Below are 25514 nucleotides of genomic sequence, written 5' to 3'. Positions count from 1 at the left end.
TAAGTGAAAACCAAGGCTGATTAATGGGGGAAGGTACTCCCATTTATGGGAGGTTAGGATCAATCCCAATTCTCAGCTATTTGTTGAATCTTTAATGCTCTTTTTCAAGAGCAGAGTTCCTTGGTGAAGGGCAGCATCCTAATAAGGCTGCTTTAACACTACGGGTGTTAAGGGGGTATAAATAAAAGCCCCCTGTGAAAAATAAACAATGGTATGAAAAAAGAAGGTTTCATGTGGTCACTGCATCTGGCTGGCTCGGGAAAAATTCTAAGATCTTCTCTCTTCTTCAGAGGATGAGCTTACTTCTTCCAGATCTTGTCCTGTCTTCTCATACCTGAGCCCAGCCCTCCTCTCTGCCAGGCCAAAGACAAACAGCTGCTTTGGGGAGGACGGAACACCGATGCCGCCCCATGCCAACAGCCCATGTTTGATCTTTCTGCCTTGTTCACTGCATTCACCCATCATTCACCCATGCTAGAAGGATCACCATCTTCTTCCACATCTCAGCCCTCTTCTCACCTTCTTGTGCTCTACCTTTCCTTCCAAATACCATGCCTCTGCAGTTACATCAGCATCAACCACATACTCTCTTGCTTTCTGAACCACCCTCCTTCACTTCCTTCTCCAGAGCACTCAGGGTGAACAGGCAGTGTGCATTTCAAAGGCATTTCCCAGCGGTCCATCAAGGAGAGAATCCCTGTGTCCCTTCTGGGTTTTCCATCACATCACCCTCCCTTATTCTCCTGCTCCTACACTTGCTTGCCCTAATAAATCCCCTTTTGCTCTTCTCTGCTTCACCAACCAGTAGGACCAAACACTGCCTACAAATAAAACTCTCCCTGCACACCTCCACTTGCTGCCACCCCTTCCTTGCTGGCAAGCAGCGCAGAAGCAAGACCACAGATATGAACCTTGTAATGATGATAAAGAGCCACCCCTCTCCATCTGCCTGCACCTTTCCAATTGTATTACACCTTATGGTGCTTCTTGTCTGCATCTAAACATCATCTCCTTCCCAGTGGTGCTGTTCCCCTCATCTGCATCCTGTGCTGGGGATTATGAGGCCAAGAGAGGCATGAAAGGAAGAGGATGAAAAGTGAGCCAGGAAAGGTGACAGCAAGAGGCAGCGAAGGAGAAAGAACATTTGCAGCAGGGTAAATCAAAGACGTGGAAGACAAGAGGCCCAAAAGCAGGCAGCATGGCTGGACAAACTTCTTCCAGGGCTGCAAATGCATAGGCTGTAAGAGTGGGGCACTTTCTCACTGCTCTACACACACACTGCACATACCTGCTTACTACCACCCAGCTGGCTGGACCTCTCCTCACTGACCATGCACCAGGATCAAGCAGTGTCTCCTTCCACAAACGCCATCTCCACCATAATTGCCTTTCCTCTTCTACCACATTAAACAGGGATTAAGGGTAGATACCTGGCTAAGCCTTTGCTAAAGATTGACCTGCACATTGTCCTCAGTCACAACACAAGTGCCAGACATCTGTCCTTGCCCTGTGACAGGCCTCAAACACCCTTCCCTGTGTTGGCTTTCAGAGATGATATGAGATGCACATTCCTCTGCCCAATCTTAGCAAGCTGTCCCAGGCCCTCCCTGAGCTGCCATTAAAAGATCAAGGAAGCAGAAGTATTCTGCTGTGTCCCTCCAAGCTGGCAGAGACAGAAGCTGCTATGCAACCTGTTGGCATTGGGGGAAAGATCAGCACCAGAGAACCATCGCATCCTGAGGTGGACAGCATTACACCCACTAGCCACTTTGGACTTGCATACCCACTGATGAACAGCGCAGAGAGATGTACCATGTGGCAATGTAAAGCAGAGGAAGGATGCTCCCAGCCTAGGGAAGACACAACCAAACTCTAGTCCTCAGCCAAACTGCCCAGGTGCTCTGGCTTCTCGCCCCAAACCAGGAGACCCATTGGCAGAACCATGTGCTTGGGAAGATGATGCCTGCACAAGCATTAGACAGGGCTGCTTTTGTTTACAGGCTGCTGGCAATGGCGCTGTGCACCCCACATCCTCCCCCAGCCAGGAGCAAGCTCCAAGAAAGGAAATTACATGAGCCAGAAGGTTTGATGGAATGAGCCCATTGGGCGGCTTGAAGATAGCTATTAATGGAGAGCTTTCTCTAATTGCTTTTGTATAATCTGGGGCTGCTAGGCGGAACTGGGTAATAAATGAAATCCAATTACATTTTCTCTCAGTATTTATTTTATTAAGTAGAATTCATCAGCTGATGAAGGGCCCCTCGAGGTAATGGCTCGTGACCTAGTGGAAGGGACTTTTTTTATTATTATTATTTTCCCCACTCGGGGAAGCAGATAATTCAGTTTCCCAGTAAATGCAGACTGCTCCCCATGTTTTGTGACAGGTCCCAGAGCAGAGGGCATCCCGCAGGGTGCCCAGCACCCATACTCTCCTTCCAAGCAGGATGCCTGCTCTGGCTGCTGGAGTCCTAATGAGCACAACAGATGACTGAACCTCAGCTTCAGAGTACCAGTCAAAATGGAGATGGATCTACAACTTGCATGCTGTGCTCCAGAGGATGCAACTGGGATTAGTCCCACTGGGGACGCAGCAAGAATCACTTAGTCTGTGTCTGCTCTCCTGGAGGCTCTTGATTTTGGTGCCAGTGTTGTTGCCGCAGAGTAGGCAAAACTGTGTGGGGTTAAGTCTTTGGGCTCAGTGAAGGATATGACTGAATAGGCTGTGAACACTATCAACTCAGACCCATCACATTCAGCCCTTCACTCCAGCACACCCATAAGGATTACCCTCGTATCACTCTGCAACACAACACCTCAACCGCCACTCGCTGCTGGTTTGAGACCCAGGTAGTAGTGGTATGAACACATATACTTCTGTGAATGCTGCCCAGCAAAGCCACCAAAGGTATTGGTCTTGCATGGAGGTACTCAGCCAAGCTTCAAGCCACCACTGGTCAAGGGGTCCCAGCAGGCATGCCAGGGATGTATGGTGCTGGCACTCCTGCAGGGCACTGCCAAGCAGGGCTTGCTGGAAGCATGCACTGCTGGAGCACAGATCCCAGAGCTTTCTCTGGGGTGTAGGAGACAGAAAAACCTCAGTGTGGGTCGAGGGGGGTTTTTCTTAGTGTATCCATCCAAGGCCCAGGTAGCACCTCTTTGGAGCAGGGGTGGCTACCATGGTTCAAGCCCCTTCCTCATCGTCCCTTCACATCAAAAAGCAGCAATGGGGCTGGGGGTTGCCAGCTAATCATGGCATCTGATGCAGCATCACTGCCCTTTTGCTGGACCCCATAGCGAGGGCTTCTCCAGCTCAAGCAGGAGGGATACCTCAGGGATCTTGTGATCAACTACTGGGCTTTTCACCATCCCTCTTCCCACCCAGATATTGACTGACATTCACCCCTCGCTCCCAAACCCAGCGCCGACAGCCACAGCTCGCCCAGCTTTCATTGCCATCTCGTCATACAAGCAATTCATCACCCGCCAGCGAGTGCTCGTTACAGACGACAGGCTCCAGTGTCCATTAATTAACGGGAAATACTTCGAGAGGCATATACACATGCACAAATTTGTCTGAGCAGCTTCCTATGGCACCCACTGTGGGCGCATCCACATGCTGCAGCAGTGAGCACAGGCTCTGGAAGCTGCAGCAGGGATAGACAGAAGCTGCCAGGCTCAAAACAAAGAAGAATTAACACTGGGGGTGGGGGAACAGCCTTAGAGGTGACATATTAGCATCATTTTATTCCTGAAATAACATGAAACTACTCGGTTAAGGGATCAGAAATGGGATGATGATTCGAGAACAGGGGCCAAACAAGCAATGTCCCAGCTGCTGATGCTTTGGGATGATTGTTACTCCATATGGCACCTCCAAAGGGCTCTCACTCTTACTTTGCTGCAGAAGCAGCTAATGCGTTGCCTAAGCTTGCATGGGGGATGAGGTGGTGTTGGCTGCTGTCTCCCACAAGCTTCCCAAGAGTCCAGCAAGGCAGGATAAACTCCCACAGTGTGGGAGCAAACCCAGGGGTGCGAGTGCTGTCCCTCCACAGCCTTACACATCCCAGCTCAGGCCAGCACCTGAGCCTTCACACAGCTGGGTGAGCTAAAAGTAAATGAAGTACAGGTTTGCAGTGCCAGGTTTAAGAAGAGCCATGTGTTCTATGTTGCTGCTCCACTGCAGAAGCCAGGCACAGAGGGCGAGGATAAAAGGTTTCAGAGGGATCTTCTGAAGCTCGGCTGGCTTTCTGGTTCAGGAAGAAAACCTAAAACCAGTTTGAAAGGAGATCTAAACATTGCGTCAAAACCCAGGGCTTGATCCTTTTCACAAGTGGGCTTTCACTTTCTTCTGCTGAGGCTGTTTGCCAAGCACAACACAGAAACGCAAGCTATTGCAGTTGAACCAAAACTATTTTTTCACCGAAGAAGCCATTCCTCTGAATTCTTTTTGCACAGCAGTGCTGTAGGAAAAGCTCTCTGCAGCCCACAGTTTATGGTCAAATGAGCGTTTGTGACTAACAGGCAGACTAGATTCATAGAGAAATGCATCATCAGTAAATCAGTCAATCACTTTTCCTGCCCTCAGTACGGGGCTGAAGTCTTGAGTAACTACTCAGCACTTTGTCAACCTTTACTCCAGCAAAGTCTAGGTAAGATACCTCAGGATTTAGCCTATTGATCGCTTACTAATGTTTGTGATGTCCTGCATGCTTTAGACATTGCTTCACTCAAGGAAGGTTAAATATCTGGCTTATGGGGAATCAGGGAAGTTATCTTTTACAAGTGTTAGAATAGATAAGTCAAATTGCCTTGTGTGGTGGTCCATTGTGGTGCAGAGGTGACCTGAATCCCCTCTGTCTTGCTGCCAGCGAGGATAGAGGAGGTTCACGTAGTGAGCCCCATGACTGTAGCACATTTCTGATTGTTAAAAGCAATTTTGCCTATGGCTCCAGAGCCTCCGCATCTCTCAGCGCCTCTGGTTGCGTTTTGTTGCAAGAACAATAGAGTGACAGCTCCCCGGCAGCTTTGAGTAGCATCTCCAGCTCAAAGGCAGCCTTAATACCTCCACCACGCTCAAGCCTTTCAGTTTCCACATTCGTTTGAAGTTAAGCTGATCTAACTTGGGTGAGTGGGCGCAGACGGAGTCACTCAACCAAAGCTGAAGCACGTCGCAGCAGTGCTGCTGCAGACACTCGGTGGCAAGGTAGATAACATAGTGCCCAAGGGCTGCTGCTTGTGCCCCACGCACCATCACATACATTGAATATACTAACAGAGATGGACATAAGTGACCGTCCTGTCCCAAAGGGCAAGCCTGGGACCTTTCCTCCCCCTGCAGCCATGAAGTAAGGAAATTCAGCAACCATTTGCGAGGCAGAAAGCTTCTTAATAATCCTCTGAATGCTGTCCATCCCTCCCTCTACCAATAAGGCAGAAAAATTGATGCCACTAGCCTTCAGCCTCCAGATCCAAGCCTGACAGAGCTGGAAGACCCAACTCTCCCTACAGCACACGGGAAGAGCACTAAAAACTAAGTGAGAAAACAAGACTGTAAATAACTTTCTCATGGGAACCACAGTGCTCCTGTGATTTGCCCACAGCAATCCCGACTCCAGTACTGCTGGTGCCATGGTTCTGATGTCAACAAGACCTCAGCCAGCCAAGATAAGAATCTGCTGCTTCCCACCTCCGGGAAGCTGGATCTGTCTACTCCGTATGGTCACTTCAGGGTTTTACTGATAGCTGGTGCAGGGGCTAGCACAGGGATATCACCACCACCCCAAGCACACCTACCATGGGCTGAACACTACTAGGGATGGAGGATGTTCAGAAGGAAGATAAAATCTCACTTCCCAAGGATGCTTTTTCCTGCTGGTATTACCCAGCGTACAGGGAAAAGCCTTCAGCAACTAAAATCCTGCAATTCCCCTAGGAAAAAGTGGCCTGAGGAAGCACATTACAACTTTGTGTGGGGAGAAAAAAAAAAAATCAGGGATTTAAAGCATCCAAACTCCAACCATGCCCATGCACCGGAGAAGGCACACTGATTCCCAGGCTTCACTCACATGTCTCATTGCAAGGCAAGCTGACTCTGATGCTCGTCCCGCCTCCTGCCTTGTTTTACTCCTGCATGATGCCCAACCTCCCCCTCTCCTCTGGGTACTTTTCCTGCTGCCGTTTGTTCCTGTCCTTTACAGCCCTGCCTGCTGTCACTCTCGTAACCTTCCCTGTTTGGTAATTTGTGGCAATAAAGTGTCACTGTGGGGAAAAAATACAGCATCGCAGCAGCGTATAAATCTCTGATCCATAAATTGTGCTGGCCCCCACGTGCATGCCCCTCCTTTTCGATGTAAAGTGCAACAGTTTAGGGCAAGAGGAAGGAAAAAAAGAGCCGGTAATATGTGATCCTACTGAAGGGCAGCACTGAGCCGTCCTCGTTAGGGGATGTGGCAAATGCTGATGGGCTGGTGTGTGCTTTAAGTTGCCCTGGAGACATGGGGCCTCAGTGGAGGTTTCTTAGAGCTATCCAGAGCTTAAAAAGAGTAATCCTAAAGGGAAAAATAAGACAATAGACAGTGCTAAGGGATGGTATCAGTGCTGCAGTCTCCCTCCCCTCTGAACAGCTCTAAAGAAATGTGATCCTGGGAGCACCATGGCCACAGAAGGAATCCAGGTGTGTGCAGCTGTGCTCTTCACCCCTCTTCCTGAATACGGGATCCTGCCCATCTTCGTCACAGCTGAACAGCTCCTCTGCTGGATCACCACCAGCACCCGCTTCCCTTACGCATGAAGGGGGAGCACAAGAAGGCAGGTCTGCACTTTTCCCCTCTCTATCTCATGTAGCAGGATACCTGCTTTATGCACCCATATGCCCACCTCCAGCTCAGAGCCAGGACTCAGTGTGGCAGCTCTCACCCCATATTAATGCCCCCCACAATTGTAGTCCTGCAATCCCCATCTCTGCTGCACAGAGCATCATGTACGTATCCACCACCATGGTCTTCTAGGAGCTGTGAGACCCACAGCAGCCACAACACCAACTGAAATGGTTTTGGAGGGGGAACAATTGCTCCTGCTGATGGTTATTTCTTTTAATTGGAAAACACTTCTTGTCTCCATCAGAGCCCTCATTTACTCCATCACACTGCAGCTCAGAATCCTGGGCTAGCTGTAAAATGTCACCTCCAGCACTACTGCTGCCTCTTTCACGAGCCACAGCTCCCATACCAGACCCAGCAGACAGTCCCTCTCTCACATCCACAGCCCTTGTCACATTGGGGTTTCATTCATCACCCATCACACAGAACAGCAGGATGCCTTGCATTAAAGTTTGCTCCTGACACTGACATTTTTCTTGACATCTATGGCCCACCTGAGCAGCTAAGTAACACTCCTGTGAATATAAACAGGCTGGGGAAGTGCATTCACTAGACAGATAGCTTGGGGAAGTGTCATCACCCGCTGAAAGCCCATATGTGGTTTTGTAACAAAGGTATTTGCTTCCTGTCTTGCCCACCCGTCAGAGGAACATATGAGTGAAGCTAAGCAGCACCCTGGAGACAAACTAAAACCAAACGGAGAGCAAGAGATACTTGGAGCACTCTGCAGGAGCTGTGCAGGCGAATACATTACCAATACCCTGGGGAGAAGAAATCTCCTTTCTCCCAGTCTTGGGGATGGCACATAGCCCTAAACCATCATGCAACTGCCCTGCACCTGACCAAGGGGACATGTTAAGAAACAAAAGTCACATCTTGGTCCACAAACATGCCAAGGGATGACTCCTTCCCTCCTGCAACCACACCCTTAGAATGATAGATAGAATGATAGAACGATAGAATCATACAATGGTTTGGGTTGGAAAGGAGCTTAAGATATCCCGTTCCAATCCCCCAGTCCACTGGAGCCTCAAAAAAAAAACCAAAAAAAAACAAAAAAACCCCCACATTTATTATGATCTATCCAGACCATTTTCATGGTGTGGTGCTGCTGGGCTTGGGCTATCCATCCCATGCCAGTGTGGGTCCAGGCAGGGGCCAGCTGCCTGCCCTGCCAGCAAAGCGAGCCAACAGGATGCTGATCTATGGGAGCAGTGACACGGCCAGCAGCTCACACAGCACTTGGATCACATCAAGACATTGCTTTCAGAGACCAAAGAAAAGACACGTGTTGCCTAACTGGAAGAAATTGAGCGTGGGACGCTGAGATGGAATGGAAAGTTCTTGAGAAGACTGAGGCAGGCTCTTCACAGCAAGAGGATGAGTGGCAGTGGGCAGTAGCTGAATCCATCTCACTGGATGCAAGAAGAAACTTTTATCCCCTTGAGAGCCTGCCAGCACCGGAACAGTGGCCCAAACAGCATATCCTCACTTCATTCCCGGGGGCTTTGAGGAGCAGGCTGGATAAAGCCCTGAGCAGCCATGTGTATGCTCAGTCTCTTGCTTGGTGCAGAGGACTTTTGAGCTCTCAAGTCCAAACTGGATGTTTTTGCAAGTCTGTTGCAAAAAAAAAAATGTGGCTGCAGAGTCCCATCAGACCACTGCTTCCTAAGATTATAACTGAGGGGACACCAGCACAGCACCTTCAACAAAAATCCCCGAAGCATGGCAGAATGAAGCCTTTGCCTTTCTCCATTCCCATTTTCATGACTATTGTGACAGAGCAGTGTATGGAAGGAAAGGAAGAACAACTCTACCGTATCAGCATGGGTACTCCATAATGCCAGGAACTGAATCTGGACTTGGCAAGCCCACCCTTTTCACTATCCCACCAAAACCCAGGCACTCATGAAGATGCGTGTGCACATACACTGCAAGACCTGTGCTAACTTGGCCTGGGGAAAATCTCTAATCATGCAGTTTTCCTGGCTGGTACTGATTTAAATGCCCTTGATAGTATTTGGTGAAGGAGGAAAACTCATGAAATGCAACATGGCAGTAGCCACACATTGCTGCTTGGGAGGTTTAGGGTGAGAAGTAGGAAAAACATCTTTGCTGGAAGGGTGGCAATGCTGAGGACCAGGCACTACAGGAAATGGGGGATGTCCATGCTTAAGCTGTGAACACTCAACTAGGCAATCACACTGATCTGATGTAGCATTGGTGGCAGTCCTGCGCTGGAGCTCCAAGGTCTATGAAGATCCAAGAGCAAGATGGGACATCCCCAGTCAGACCTTAACCTAATCGCCTACTCCATGAGCACCTAAGACCTCTCAGGCATTTAGTTCTTCCCATCTAAGAAGCAGGTCCCTACTTGGAGGAAGGACAAAGGCCCCTGAGAAGCAGTAATATTGTGGGCTGTGCCTGGAGGGGACACATCTAAGCCAGAAGGTAGAACGGATTCCGTCAGACCTGAACACTGCTAAACACGCAAGAACTGCATAACCAAGTGACAGCAGCAGAGCTTTGGCAAGACATCTGTCCATCTATAAATAGAGCTCAACCATGTATCCTTATCACAGGGCTTTGATGCGTTAGCAGAGAGTAGGGTTTTTTTTCCCTTCTCTGCCGAGTCCCAAGCAGCACAGATAATGGGCTTGAATTGATCCAGCTCAAGTATTACTAAACTTCCTACCACTGTGGCAGCATGCCAGCCTCCAAGAGGACAAGAGAACATGTGTCTGTTCAGAGCCAACCACAAGGAGCAGGCAGAAAATTGCTTTAGACTTCGAAAAAAAAACAACAAAAAACCCCAAAACACAGGTGCTTTTTGCAGATTTGTAGATCAATCTACAATGTATTTTAGAGGTTTAAGAAAGTCAATAGAAACAAGATATATCATTGCTGCACAAGAACAGAAGTTGTATTTCTATTTGTGCTGCTACCAGCACTCCAACTGCAGGTTCATTGTCCTGCTGCGGTCCCACATCACTACTTCTCCAGCAGCAAAGTTGAAGAAGGGGCTCCCTCCACTGCTGCAGTTCATCACCCTGCTGGTCCTGGGGGTGACTGTGGTCTGAGATACCCTAAAAGAGTCACCACTGCACCTCCTGCCTTGCTTGTAGCAGCGACTGCTGGCAATAGACTGGAACTCATCTCCTCAAGTCTCCATCCATGTGGGCTCAGCCCACAAGTTCACTCTTGGGATGCTCCAGGAAGTGCCGACACAATCCCTTGGGATTTGTTTCTCAGCCTGGTGCTGCTGCAGAACTGCCCAAGACAGCAGCCTTCCCTCTGCAATGCTGTCCCCACGGATGTAACAAGCCGGTCTCCTCCCACAGACACTTCTGCCATGTACCCACCATGCACCTCAGACCCCCTTACAAGCCCTCTGCCCCACACTGCTCTACCACAGAGTGCTACAAAGCAAATGCAGAATTTTTCTCCTCCTTTTATTATTGCTATTAAGTGAGCCACATGACGTGCCTTATCAAACCAGACCTAAATCATGCCTACCCCTCCCTAGACCCTGTATAATGTGTCAGCCACTAAACATGCAATTAGCCTGCATTTACCAATCTGCAAGCAGCTCTCTCTGGCCATCCATCGCTCACAGCAGGACTGTTTGCATCCCTCCAGTGGAGCCTGTCCTAATGAGCCACCAGGAAGAAGATCCCACTGCAGCTGGCCACATCCATTTCCCAGCCTCCCCGAGGCACAAAAAGCATCTCCTGGCTTCCACCCTCTGCATCAAAGGGGGAAGGATAATGTGTGTATCTGGGCTTGAAAGGGATGACTGCACACCCTTGGTGAACAGGCATGATGCAGGATGCCTGGCTCCAGCCATCCTTCTGCCCCAGTGACCGGCCAGGCATGGGAAAACAGGCCAGGCTGAAAAACAGGAGCAGAAAACAGCTTTCTGTCCTCCCTACAAGGCTAAAACATGCACAAATGCCTGCCACACATCCCACTTGAACCCACTGATGATCCCTGGGGAGCAAATCCAGGTGGGGAAGCCCACAGGGATGACGAAGGGCAGGGGCCAGCAGCTGAGGCACCAAGGCTGGGAGCGGAACCAGCCTCCTGCTGCTTCTCCAATGCCCTTCCCATGTCTCTGCCAGGCTCAAGCTACTCCAACAGCACATCAACGGGGCCAGGTTTTTATTCCTCCTCTGCTGTGTACGAGCAGGCACCAGGGGACGTATCATTCAGCAAAGCCGAGGAAGAAACAAACAGTTAACCATTAGCATGTGTGTACGGAGACCCCTCAAACTCTTTTTTCCCTTGCTCCCATCTGCTTTGCTCTGGGCCACTAAATCCAATTCAGCAGCGCTCAGAGCTTGTACTGAAGCTGCGACACATTTGTCAGATCCCTGACTAGACCCATGGCTAATTTTACAGTGCTAATTTATCTCACCGCATTATATCGCTTTCATTTCATCCCCCCTGGATCCCATTACTGCCTGTGTACCTTGTAGCAGCATGTAACAGTAATTGGTATTATTAGCGATATACTGCTCTATTTGCAGAGATGCAAGGAGTCCCATGAGTGGGCCAGTCCACACCAAGGATGGGAGGGAAGAGGTCTTATTCTACACCACTCCGTGGATGACACCACCAGGCAGTGCTGAGGGCAAGGTTTTGTTACTGCAGAGCATCCCTGGCCCACTCCCCACTGTGGCTCCTTCAGGTGCTGCCCACCCCAGCAGTCACTTAACCTTGAGCTTTTTAATCCAGAGCCTTGCACATAGGGAGCAGTTCTGTCCTTGCCTGTGGCTCAGAGGATACAGGACTCTGCTGATTACAGAGTGAGAGGGACTGTGAAACACCCCTATGAAGTATGATGCAAGGGGAGAGAGCAGGGGAGCTGCGCAGGGAAAATTCATGGCACTTCATGCTGTTTTGGCCAACAGTTTGTCCTCTTTGGTGTAAGCTATTGCTTTTCCAAGATCAACATAATTAAATCCATGCAGCTTTAGCTAAGTGGAAGGCTGCGCTAGTCAAATGGTGACAATTCACACTTCAGATGTCCTTGCCTGGCATTTAGAGACTTGTTAAATTTTAATTCATCATTTTCATTTCTCAAGCACAGCACCAGCTTCTGCAGGGTCTGTGTCCCCAAGTGGGGCAGCCCCCTCCATAGGCCCCTTTCCTAATGCAGCAGGGTCCCCATGGCTTGGAGATGACCCCAAATCTCTTCTCAAGCAACACTGTGTTATTACAGCCCCACACGAAGTACATTTGCAACAGAGTTGGGGCACCCCCTTGACCATGGCTGGTGATGGTCATGGTTTCCTAAGGGGATGCAGCCCTTTTCAGAGCCCAGGGAAGTTCATCACACCTGTGATGCTGCAGCCCTCCGAAGCAGAAACAACATCTCACAGACCTGAGAGCTTGAAGTTGTGCTTGTCTGTGAGAGGTGAGGTCACAAAGCAGGGTTGGGTAACACTTACCCGCTCCAGAGTAGCTCAGCTACCACAGGAGCTCTGCTACCACAGTTAGATCACTCATCCCTGAGCTGTCCCGAGGGATTTCATGTGGGAGGGTTCCCTATGGAGAAGTGCATTTTCCATGATGTTCATCCAAACCTGGCCCTCTACAACCTAAATAAACACTGTCAGAATCTGCCCTCTTTGCACAGCAGCCATGGAGCTGCTCACACACCAGAGATAGGATCAACCCTTTCCCATGCTTTAGTACACACCAAAAGACACATGGCCCGACACCAACTGGCCCAGAGCACACAAGCAGGACAAACTGGGTGAGCAAGTGTTTTAACCTCTTACCTTTCCACTAGTCCAAAGTCCTTGGGGAGTCCCCAGCTTCTCACCAGCGTGTGTCAGACTCTTCTGGCTGCTTGACCAACCTCCACCACTCAGATCTGGGGGTTTCTTCAACAGAAGAGAAGAGACACACAGTCAGGTTACCAGGTGGAGCTCTGCCGTCTCTCCAAGTTTAGAGAACAACCAAAGGGAGAGAAGCATCTGTTTTCCAGCCTTGAGAGCTGGGGGTAACGAAGTGTGAACATGAAGCTAGTTTAGATGAAGAGTCCTTCCACAGGAGCATCACAATCCAACCCCATAAACACGCATTTGCTTAATTTCGATTTATAGACATGAAAGGAGAGAGGGACAAAAAAACAACCGCAGCTTGGGGCATCTCTGATCTTCTTTCAAGACAGACAGCAACCCTCCCCAGACAAAACAGCACTAAAATGTCAGCCCCGCACCAAGGCATTTGTCCACAAGGTCTTGCACTGCCTAAGCCCTAATCCTGGAAAGCCTCACACACGTGTTAAACCGTGCAGGGAGAGGCCAATCCGATTGAACCTGGGAGTGTGAAGGGGAAAGTATGCACGTACGGCTTTGCAGCACAGACACGGAGGACTGGAAGCAGGAGAGAGACTTTTCTGTGCTATGCGTCTGAGGCATTACTGTAACCAGCAGTGCCTTCAGTTATAGCAGCAAATACGCTTTTTGTGTTAGACAAACAAATTATCAGTCAAGATCCGCTCTCATTATCTAGCTATTGTGGCTGAGCTTGTGTTGTTCCTCCCCCCACCTCCTTTTTAAATGCTTTGAGGAGAAAAAAAAAAGTAAAGTCTTATGGTTCTGCATTATTAAAAATGAAAAATAAGAGCCAAATCCACTGGCAAGAGGAATGTCTGGGAGTCGCTCCTGCAGAGACACTTTCCCAAGGGCAACAGCGACTCCAAGCCTGGAGCACCACATGCTTTAATTAGCACCCAACCCCAAGCTGATGAGCTTTGCCAGAGCCCTTACTGGGACCCCATCCAAAGCCCAGGGGAGTCAGCAGGAGGATGCTATAGAAACCCAAATTACAATCCTATCCACCCCTCACTTGCTTATGAAACCTAAGTAAATAACAAGTAAATATATAACTAAATAAATAGATGATTAACAACACACACACACACACCACACCCCCCTCAAAGCTCTGCCTGATGCCTGATGGAGAAACCCTCATTTGCAAAGCGATGGGAAATAATTAAAAAGTTTTCCCAGAGCTTAAAATGAGGGAAGTGGACCGTTTGTCACAGCGGCAGCCACGGTGTGCCGCAATTCATCATGCTTGTCAGGTGTCAGCTATGGAGAAATTTAACTCCAGCTGCCCCAAGCCTAGAACCAGCAATGCCCCATCACTCAAAAGCTGCTCTGCCATGCACCCTGGAGCTGACAAGTGACTGGCAAGGAGGGGAAAGGGCTTCACCCCACCAACCTCCCCTTAGCTCTGCAATGCCAGAGCAACGTTTTGTGTTGTTGGTGTTTTATTTTGTGAGTTTTTCTTAAAACCCACACATGAAGAAGAACCTCTTTGTAAAGGACTGAGGTGATAGGACAAAAGGTAATGGGTTTAAACTTCAACAGGGGAAGCTTGGGTTAGATATAAGGAAGAAGTTCTTTACTGTGAGGGTGGTGAGGCACTGGAATGGGCTGGCCAAAGAAGTGGTAAATGCTCCAGCCCTGGCAGCGCTCAAGGTCAGGCTGGCCAGAGCCTTGGGTTATATGCTTTAGTGTGAGGTGTCCCTTCCCATGGCAGGATGATCTTAAGGTCCTTTCCAACCCAAACCACTCTATGACTTTATGAGACCAGGCTACAGGAGGCAGCGAGGCTTGTTTGTCAATACCTGCCAGGGACCTGCCTGAGATGTTGCTCTTGGCTTGGTAGGGGTGTAACAAGAGAGATGGGCTTAGCAACAAGCACCCTTTGGGAGATTTTAACAAGATCCTTTGCTCAAGCAGGAAGGATGCTCTCACAGTAACAGCATGTGATGCTGGGTACAAAATGCTGAATCCCAATGTCTTTGCTGAGAGGTGTCCCTGGAACCTGCTTGTATGGAAAGGACTGACACCCCCTGACACAACTATGCCCTGTCCTCATGGGATGAGCAGGTTCAGCAGCTTAGCTTTCTTTGGAAGCTGAAGCATAGATTTGCTGAGGTCAAATTGGGTTCTGGAGGAGCTCAGCACACCCAAAGCCAACTGAAGGAACTGGATCAGGCCAATAGCTACCACTGAGCCAAAACCAGGGGACAGCCTTGATGACAGATCAGGCAGGCTCATGTAAGGAGCAAAAATCATCAGCCATAGAGCAGGGACAAGTCCTGGGGCAGGGCTTGTACCCCTTCTGAGCTCACCCAACATCACCAGGACTTGATATACCAGCAATGCTACAGGTAGGACACTTCATCAATGTGACACCTGCTTTACAGGATCTGGTTGGGCTGCCTCCAGGAAATACTCTTGTTTTGGCCATTTCTGTAGCTTACAATCTGAGTTAGGAGGAACCTGCAATTACTGTAATGCAAAAACACTAAATATTTAAACAGGTCCCCACAAAATGTAAGAAGGACATGAAGCTGCTGGAGCAAGTCCAGAGGAGGCCACAAGGATAATCAGGGGCTGGAGCACCTACTGCATGAAGACAGGCTGAGAAAGTTGGGGCTGTTCAGCCTGGAGAAGAGAAGCTGCGTGGAGACCTCATAGCAGCCTTCCAGTATCTGAAGGGGGCCTATAGGGATGCTGGGGAGGGACTCTTCATTAGGGACTGTAGTGATAGGACAAGGGGTAATGGGTTCAAACTTAAACAGGGGAAGTTCAGGTTAGGCATAAGGAAGAAGTCCTTTACTGTGAGGATAGTGAGGCCCTGTCACAGGTTGCCCAAGGAAGTTATGAATGCTCCATCCCTGGCAGTGTTCAAGGCCAGATTGGATGGGGTTTCAAGCAACCTGGTCTATTGTGAGGCATCCCTGTCCATGGCAGGTGGTTGGAAATGGATGATCTTAAGGTCCTTTACAACTCAAACCATTCTATGATCCTACAAAAACACCGAAGGAAGCCCAAAACACATTGCCAACCGCATGTCCTACATGATGCATCTGCATGCTACTGCAAGGACTAAGGGATAAATGAACCACTTCTCGGGATGGGGCTAAGCCAAACACATAGCATTTCCACAAACCATTCTTCCACACAAGCCAGGGCTCCATGGATCAGGGATCGATGAGTTTTACTTGCACCAACAGAAGGGGTCTAGAATTTCCCATCAGCCAGGCATCCCATGTGAGAGCTGGGGCATACGTTCTGCACTCACACATGGTAAAGCTGTGCAGTTCCTGCCGTGGGAGCACCGCGTCCACTACCTCCTCGCACACACTATATATAATACACCCACACAGCAGCCTTGTTCAGAGGCTCACAACTTGGAAGGGGGAAGGTGGATTTTCGCGGTGTCAGCAATAAGCAGATCCCCGATGTCTGGCTGAAAAGCTTTGCCATAACTATCAGGCCTGGTCTCACAGCATAAAGATACTGGAGATTCTTCAGCACAACAACTGCAAGAATTTTTCTTGTTTGTTGTTTTTTTTTTGTTGTTTTGTTTTGGTTTTTTTCTTAAGATGTGGATAAACTAATGCTTTTTTCTCCCCAAAACTGTATTCTGAGAACAGCTTAAAACCCTCTTTGCTAAAAATTTTCCAAAAAAATTCAGCCGGAGGCAGAGACATGTGAAGTTTCAGTCCAAATGGTTAAAGGCTGGCGTGGTTTCAAGCAACTGAAGACAGGGGCTTATAATCAGAAGTGTCAGGCAACCTTAATTATATTATTTCCTGAAGGAAATAGTTTTCCCTGCCGAAGTCCAGAAGTTATTAAAAAAAGTTGACCTCACTGGAACCAATCAAGATGGAGACAAGAAGCCTGTGATGGATTTTTAAAGCAGGCGAGTTCACGCATCTGTATTTTCAGGGTCCAGAACTTTAGGACAGGTGTTTTCGGACAAGCCTGGCCCTTTGACAGCCCTATGGCCAGCATCCAGGATGCAGAACCCCTTCCCATCCATCCTCTTGAAGCCCCCTGGGCAGGGGGACACAGGAGCCCCATACTCCAGAGGAGGGTGCTTGCCTGCGGCTGGATCGATTGCTTCGCCAACGCGAGCGAAGAAAAACAGCCGGCTGCTTTGTAGCTGTCAGGAGCACACAGGCTTTTTGTCTGTCTCTTCCTCTGTGCCCATAAATAAAAGTGACAGCAACTTTATTTAGGACTTCTTCCAGTTAAGAGGGGATGGAAGAAAAGTGAAAAATGAAATTGCAGCTCAGCAGAGGCGGAGGGGGAGGATCCTGGAGGAACAGCTCGGGCTGTGCTGCAGCTGTTTGCAGGCTGGGCTGGGGGCAGCCCTCATGCTCCCGATACCAGGGCCGCCTCATCCCCATCAGTGCACCCTTCCCCTCTGCCCTTACCCCATCACATGTACCCCTGTCTCCTGCTCCCCATCAACTTTTCAGTGCTACCCGAGGGGCTCAAGCATCTGGAGGGAGTCAGAGGTGGAATTCTTGTGACCCCTTTCCTCCAGAAAGAGAACAAAACAAGCCTCCCAGATAATTCAAATGAGAAAGTCACCTGTTCTGCACACATACACAAAGCTTGTACTCATACAGTCAATAGCAGCTCTGAAATGAAGCTCTGCCCCTTGCCAGCATGGCTGGGCAGCGACTGCAGCATCCCCTCCAGCATCCAGTACCACAGGTGGTCCTAGCTATTCTGGCTATAACCTCCAAGCAGTGCTTTGCAACTGAGGAAAGAACTCCTTTCTATAAAAAGCATGGAAAGGGACTAAAAAAGCAAAGGAGGACCACAGCACGCAGCAGAGCTGGCTCCAGACAATGCTCTGGCAAGGGGAAAACAGCCAGGGTTTGAGCATCCCTGGTCCCGTCTCCCTCGGCTCCCTGCAGCATTTCCCAGCAGCACAGCACCTTGTGTATCACAACGGTATTACACCACACGGATGACACAAGCTTTATTTCAACCTTTTGTCCTGCTTGCACTGCTGCTGATCCACAGGTACACCACATGCCAGAACCCAATCCCCAAGAGGGGCTCACTCCCCCTGCACCATGTAGCTGGCTCCCAGATGCTTAGGAGCTTGACTGGAGCTATACTGGAGTTATGCCATGCACCTTCACCTGCCCACGAGCACTTAGGCCAGGTGGGTAAGAAGAGACCCCCGTCAATCTTGGATGGGGAGAGGCACCCACCCCATCTAGAAAGGTATAGGGTGGAAGTTCTGTGCAGCTCCTTGGAGAGAAAGGTTGCAAGTGACCTCATGGGTTTCTTCCACCTCTGCCCTCAGCTGCCATGAGTCAGAGATTAACGACAGGCCATTTGTCAGCACGGTGGCATCATCACCAATCTCATTTCTGAGCAGACATCTGACCTTGCTTGCATCCCTGAGACCCATGTTACCGCACAGCTCAGGCAGGCTCCTGGCAGCTCCCAGGGGATGCAATGCAAGGCAGGGGACCCGACAGTGACACAGCCTGATACTGACTCAGGATGCACAAGCTAAACCTCTCAGCTGCAGGATGAGTAGTGTGTGTTCATAGGCTTGTCCCACTGCCCTACCCTTCTCCAAGCTGGTACCCAAGCGAGAGTCTCCCTTGCTGAGCACTGGGTTAGGTTATGCAGGTGGGAGATCTGTGCTCAAAGAGGAAGGCTCAGGCAAAAAAAGAACAAACAGAGCACACACACAAACCTTTTTCCCATGTCTGCAGCATCCTGTGTCTCAGCCCCAGGCTACCCGGCCAGATGTAGGGCTCAATGTGCAATACCAGCTGTAGCACCCAGACCTTCTGCACAGCCAGACGTGACTCAGGCTGGATTTTAACCCCGTTCTCACTCAATGAGGAGACCAGATAAAATTCAGCCACAGATCCACCCCTTGTTTCTGAGCAGTGCTTGTACCATGTCCTGCAGAGTAGATTAGTTATGCCCCAGGGTCCAGCAACCCCCTGCTCCAAACCAGACCATGTTGCTACTGTACAAGTCTACTATGCAACTGTCACTTGGACACCACACACAGCTCTGGTTCTCTCACCTCTCAGAAAGAGAGTAGTGAGACCACAAGAGGTATGGGGAAAGGGGAACAAAACAGCTTGTGCATCAGGGCACACCATGACTTTACAGCCTGGGAAGAAAGGAAGGAAAGGAGGAGGAGACAGGACTCAGCCACAGGACGTCAGGCTAGGGACCATGTGTTGGCCAAGCCATGACGCTCACATAACTCCTTACTAAATGGCAGAAAACTAATGGTTTTGGGAGGAGATGGAAAAAATCAAGAAGAGGTCCTCTGACAAATCCTGGTCCTAATGCAAGCTTTGCCTCAACACAACCCTCAGCCATAGACAGCCAGACATTGGGATGATTGCATCCCCACCAGGAGGGACGAGACAGCCACCAGGACAACACTTCGTTTGCAGTGAGTCAAGCCAGTCCTGACTCTCATACTTCTCATAAGAGGAGCAAATTAGAATGATGTGGGGCTGGGAAAAGACTCAGTTGAGATGAAGAAATCAGTTCCATTAAACATCATTAGAATAATATGCCCAGAAAGCTTCATAAAAGAAGATACCATATGATTGAATGCTCTCCAGACCCTCATTTTACACAGGCCCAAAACACCAACTGAGAATCCCTTCTAACAGCCAACTCTCTCAGCTATCAGAAGGGGTTGGTTTTTTTTTGGTTTTGTATTGTGTGTCTTTGTCTTGAGGAGCTTTTTGGGTCTGCAACTGAAACTACAATTCTTCTAGTTGCTAGCGGGAAGAGGGGAAAAAACTCATTTTTCATTAAGCTGAAGCAAATGGCATTTTTGCTTGTCAAAAATATTTGACACAACTCTGACAGACTCGACCAGACATATAAATAAAAGGTTTAAACCCTTCTGCTTCAGAGCTTAGGAACAACCCACTGTCAGTCCCAAGCTCTCTCCTATGGATCGTCCTCCCTGGCAGCTGCCAGCATCATTCCAGTGCTGATGCTGGGATAGAGGGCAGGTACCAGCCACACCAGCCCCTTTCATACAAGTGAAACCTTCCTTAGGCCACATTATCCTGCCGCAGGCCCCCATCTCTGAGGCTGGATCAGGCCCCCCTGATCTCAACAAGCAGACAGACAGCTCCAGTGGCAGGGAGGCGAGCATCATTGATCCCTTCCCCTCTCCTGCCACCATCCGTATCCGATAACAGCATCGACCGAGATGCGCTGGATGCTGTATTTCCTTGGCCACCCGGGCTGTGCGTCAGCAGCCATCGGCCTCCTTCCCCATCTGTCGTGTCAGCGACACGGCAGCAGATGCCGTGACAAGACACAGAGCAGTGTCGAAGCCCATTTCGAAATACTTCTATCCTGTTCAAGCCAGAGAGGCTTATCTGCATGGATTTATATTGTTTGCCCCAATATTTAGCTACTGAGCTGACTAATCTGTGTGCAGGAAAAACCCTGGTGGCTCAGAGGCTGAGCAATCTACATCATTCATCACTTAGATTAGCTATTGTCTTAATCCTCTTTAAACTACTGTATAATACATGAGGGAATCATGTCCTATAGGCTTGGGATATGCAGAAAAAAACAGGCTGAAGCTCAGAGACTTGGACAGAAGCTAGAATGATAGATCTTACCAAGCCACAGAAGAAAAAACAAACCTGTTGCACCCCCTGACAGCTGGTTTAACAACTTATTGTTCTCTCCACCACAGCAGCCTTTAATTATTTCCTAGCCATCTCCCTAAAGCAACACATAGCTCCCCTACCTGCCTCTTCCCCTTGTCACAGCCCCTTTATGAACTGGGGACCCCAAGCTGTGCCAGCCCATGCAACATGGTCCTGCTAAGGCTGCTGCCCCGAGGATGAGCATCTCTGCACCCCGAGATGTAGGACATCCCAAGCCAGCACTAGCCATGCCTGTGCTGGTCTCAGAACAGCAACAGCTCTGCACAGCCCAGTGTTGTGTTTTTGGCCATACCTTGCAAACAAGCAGGCTCAGGTCAAGGATTAAAGTCTGCTTTATCTGGGATCACACTGCTCATTGCTGTGGTGCACAGCGGGAGGATGAGCAAAGAGCAGGTTTCTTTATGGAAATAGCAAGGAGTTTGGGGGGAAAAGGAGGGGGTGCAACAAGGCAGTAGCAAATGAGGCTTTAGTTTGTTGGCTGCCAGAGCTGAGGGAGCTAATAAACAGACAGATGAGAGCTAAATTGTCTTCTGAACCTCTGTATCAGTATTCACATTACAGAGGCTGCTTCCAGCAATTCCAGCGTATTAATAATAAATGCTACATAATTACAGCAGACTTGCTTTTGTCCTCTCTTCCTGTTTACTGTCAATGTCTGCTTAACCCTGTGTAGCCCACAGCCAGTTTCTCCACCAGCACCTCTGCAGGTGGCACAGCACCAGCACTACAGACGGGCACTTTTCCCTCCACAGGGCTCAAGGGGAGGTGAAAGAAAGCTCAAGTATTGATGCCAGTCCACAGCCATCACCTTCTACCTGGCAAAGCCATGGTGATGTTGCTGCATGGAATGAAAAAGGTATACTTGGAGCCTCAGTAGCAGCCCCAGGCTGGGATGAGTTGGGGACTGTGTGAACTGTATCTCCAAAGCACAGAGGAGCCCTGCGACACCACGAGCTTCTTAACAGCAAATGGGGTTTATGGCCTCTCCTGGTTTTAATCTCCAGACTTGCAGCTGGAGCTGCCTTCACTACAGAGGTGTTTACAGGTGTCTCTGCCCCAGTCCATCAGGAGCCTTCCTGCTGCACCCATGGTTATAGGGCTTCCCAGGATGCACTAACATCACCAGTAACAGTGCTGGGAGTTGACACCGAGCTCTGGGACAGCCACAGGAGGATGCAATCGTGGGAAGACACAGGAGATGACCCACAGGTCCCAAGTCTGGCACTCATGTATGGAAGAACGAAGTTTTTGTGTAATCAAGTTTCACACCAAAAATCCCTCAGATGCTGCCGCTCTTCCCAAGTGTCCTTTTTCCTAGGCAAGCTGTACAAAAGCGTTGTGCCCTGTCTGATCATTTCAGGAGCTGTTTCAAATGAGAGTTAAAGACCCTCTGGTGCTTTTCCCCTGAATTTTAGGAGCGTTTCATCCAGCCTAGCTGCAAACTGAACTCTGGACCTGCTTTGCTTCCCATGGGACTGTCTCTGTGAGCATTTTTCTCTCAGTTGCAGGTAAAGAGCATCAAAAGTCTGGAGAAGGGTCCATGTTAACACTGCCATAGCTGCTTATAGCAGAGGACAGGTTTAATTTGCACCTTTCAGGATAGTTCTCTTTTCCCAGCCTCACAGGGAGGCTGCCGTGCCCCCTAACATGGCTTCAATAATAGAAGAGAATACCTCAGATGGGATTTCAGTGAGAAGAAACCAACATGCAAAACAAAGCATGCCTGCCTTCCAGTGCAAATTAACTCGGCTTCTGCCCTGAATGCAGACCTTTCCAGACATGAGACCCACTGGATGGCAAATGAATGCCAAGCAACTCAGATGCAAATCTCTCCCTGCACAGAGAGGGCCTCAAATGCTAAGGGAACACTTCTCTTAAGCAGATGAGCATTGAGAAGTCTTGAAATAGAGGAAAAAATCTCAAACCCAGCTACGCCAACTCACATAGTAAAGACAAGGCTGAAGTGACCTACAACTGACTGTCCATCAGACACCAGGGTCCCAGCCAACCTGGGATGTGCACAGCATCACCCAGCACTGGCATCCTGCCACTATTCTCCGGCAGTTCCCAAGGCTGCACATATCCACTTTGCATTATCTGTTCCATCTCCTCTGTAACGTGAAACATAGAAGTGTTTTGCTCCCTGTACATGTCATAGTCACTTTCTTTGGAGCTCTCAGAAAATGGAGCAGCAACCAGTTGTTCAGGAATAAATACTGAAGAAAAAGAAACACACCTCTTATGGCCTATAATGAGTACTGGCACTGAGAGAAATGAGAGAGACAGACCATGCAAGGGATGGGAAGAACATAGAAGCAGGAGTCCTCTCAACTGCTCACATGGAGTGGGGAAAAAGAGGATCATCACCATTACATCAAGCTCTTCCCTCTTCTTCCTTGCAGGACAGTATCCAGAAGGCTACTTTGAGAGCCACATAGCTAGTAGGTAGCCACAGGTTATGAGGAAGGTCAAATCCACCCTCACTGGGTGACCCCGGGCTGGTTGCACCTCTGTGGGCTGCCTCTCCCTTCACTCACTGACACTCTTGGAAGGCAATGCCCGATTTGTTCACTGCAGGGACCTTTGCTCCCTGTGCAAAAGGCACTCAGCAAGTCAGAGTTCCACCCCACTTCCCCCAGCAGCTGGTGTGGCCAGGAAAGCAACAAGCCATACGGGCAGGGAAGGAAAACCCACCAAGAGCTTCAAGTAAGATGACATATGTCAATCCCAATAAGGAAGATCCCAAGTTGGACTGCAGCTCCAGGATACACTCAATCTGTGCTGCTGGAGGAGCTCCCACAAGCAGAGGGGAACAATGGCCCTGCCAGCCCCTTGCAGTGCCCACCAAACACATGGACAACCTCTATCACTGCTGGGCTGGCTCTCACAGGGTTGCAAGGGTGAGAGGACAGTGAAGCTCCCAGAGTCTCTGCATGCCCCTCTCCCAAACCCTCCCACCATGGATGTCTGCATAGTGGTGCCACAGGGTAAAGCAAGACTTGCCCCAGGTTTATCAGCCAGCACTCCTAGACTCAAAGACAGAAAAGCATTAGACTTCCAAGCCCCCAGACTCATCTCCAGGACAGTCATCACATCACATCACGTTCCCCTGCCAGGGCTGTTTCCTTGCTTTCCAACAACCTCCATCTCCAAACCCACCCCTTCAAACCTAAGGATGCTCCTCTGCAGCTGATGGCAGCATATTGCAGGCTGTGTGAGCCCCTGGTGTCAACCCCCTCTGCAAGCCATTTCAAGAAAAGAGAACAAGTTATTAATTACAAATTAAGCTGCCAATTGATATTAAGCTCTTTTAGCTCTAGGGGTAAAGAGAGGCAGAGCTGTGCCCGTGGCTCACTGACTGCAGATGCAATAATATAAAGATCACTTTGCTTGCAGGGGATTAACAATTTCCCTATCACCACATCCCAGTAGAACTTAAAGGTTTGTACAGTAACAAGCCCTCATTTTGGTTGTCCCTATGTGTACTCCTTCATCTTGCAGAGGATGAGGAGATGAAGCAATGCAAGAATTAGCGCATGCCAGTCAGTTAAGATTAAGCCAGCTGAGGTCCTAGAGGTGAAGAAACCCCTTCTGCCGCAAGTTTCTCAGTTCTGCCTCTTGGAAAGCTGAAAAACACAGTGCAGAATTACCTCCTCTTTTAGTTAGTAACAGGTAATGAATAATGAAATAAATTATTAATAAATAATGAATAATAATTCATTAATAAGGGTCAGTAAAGCTTGAAGCATTGCACCTCTTTGCCTCAACTCTAAAGCACATGGGAAGACCCTCTCTCGCACAGAGAACCACAGCACTTGGCCATGCTGGACAGACCTGCATCCTGCAAGGGTTCTGCCGGAGCAGGACCCATTCTGCAGGGTTTGGCCATCAAGCAGCTGATGATGAGACCTCCATCCATCCGGTCTCACACCACCCTTCTCCTCGGGGAGCTCAATTAAGCCTAACAAATTACATACAGCACAAGTCACGAGCACACGCAGGAGGACTTGGCCACCATGGTGCTGTGCAAGCAGAAGGTGAATAAATAAAATTGACTGAAGCTGACAGAAGACTGTGCAGTGAAGCTTGTTGGAAGATGCCAAATCAGTGACAGAGATTCTGTAGCGAAGCATCTGTTTGGGTGACTTTGGCTCAAAAGGGGGCCAAAGGAAAGCGTGACAAAAGCTTAATCTACCTATAAATAGGAAAAACTCCAGAGAAGTTTCATGCTACTTCAGTATTTAATTAAAAACAAAATGAAAGAATGAAAAAAGAAAAACACTTTAACTAAGAAGAAAGAAAATACTGCTAGTTACCAGAATGTATTTAGGATCAGAGCTGTAGAGCAACATAGGTTGGCCCAGATCTCAACCTAATGCCTTGCAGGTGGAGCAGAACCATCCAGCTCAGGTCACACAGGGCCTGCTACAGGTCACAGCTGAGCATCTTAAAGGCTGGACCTTTCCCATCTCTTATTCCTGTTGCAGTGTTTGACCACACTCATGGGGTCAAGGCACTTCTCGATGACTGACAGGCAGTCAGATGCTCCAAATTGGGCTGTTCACCTGCTGCCCTGGTGCTGGGTGCTTCCAAAGTAAGTCCTCCTCCCCACCCACTGAGGGGCTCGAAACAGCAGTATGACCTTCCCTTAATGCGCTGCTCCACCTTCCCTTCCCCAGGCTGCACAGACCTGCTGTTCTCAGCATCCCTACACCATTCTTCTCCTCCACAAATCCTCCAAGTTTCCCTGTTGACAACCTCCAATGAGTTTCAACATCACATTCCCAAGGGAGATGCTGGTGGGGAAATCTTGCAAACCAGAACAGACTGCGCAGCTTCCTAGAGGGCAAGAAACCCTTCCCAAATCTAGTTGTAACCATAACTGACTGTCACAGTTTTTCCTTCAAAAAACAAAGAGCCCTGCTCCATGGCAATGCAAACAGTTGCTGTTTCAACACAGTAGTCCATGCCCTCCCCCTCCCAGTTCCCTCAATTCGAAGTCAATTACGACAAGGTTAATGGGGCAGAGAGGATGCCAGTCGGCTGGGTAATGATGTCAAAGCACCTGGCATTGCCTGGGCAACAGCTAGGCAGCAGGGATGCAAATGAAGGCG

At 49.3% G+C, this 25514-nt stretch overlaps 1 protein-coding gene across 4 annotated transcripts in view; it reads right to left on the bottom strand.

The window, feature by feature from the left end:
* The window catches only part of CNTFR (ciliary neurotrophic factor receptor), a 206388-nt gene that overhangs the window by 141405 nt on the left and 39469 nt on the right, over nucleotides 1–25514 (bottom strand). For all 4 annotated transcript variants that reach the window (XM_057413644.1, XM_057413642.1, XM_057413643.1 and 1 more), the window contains one exon: nucleotides 12665–12769. The gene's annotated coding sequence lies outside the window, so the exon portion shown is untranslated. Of the gene's footprint in view, nucleotides 1–12664; nucleotides 12770–25514 lie in introns of those variants that run through there.

This window comes from Pezoporus wallicus, unplaced genomic scaffold (genome assembly GCF_028554395.1).
Source record: "Pezoporus wallicus isolate ANWC-B61680 ecotype Strahan unplaced genomic scaffold, APGP_CSIRO_Pwel_v1 contig_8776, whole genome shotgun sequence".
NCBI classification, from domain to species: Eukaryota; Metazoa; Chordata; class Aves; order Psittaciformes; family Psittacidae; genus Pezoporus; species Pezoporus wallicus.
The sequence above is the reverse complement of the archived record's forward strand: the minus strand, read 5'-3'. Positions and strand labels throughout refer to the sequence as shown.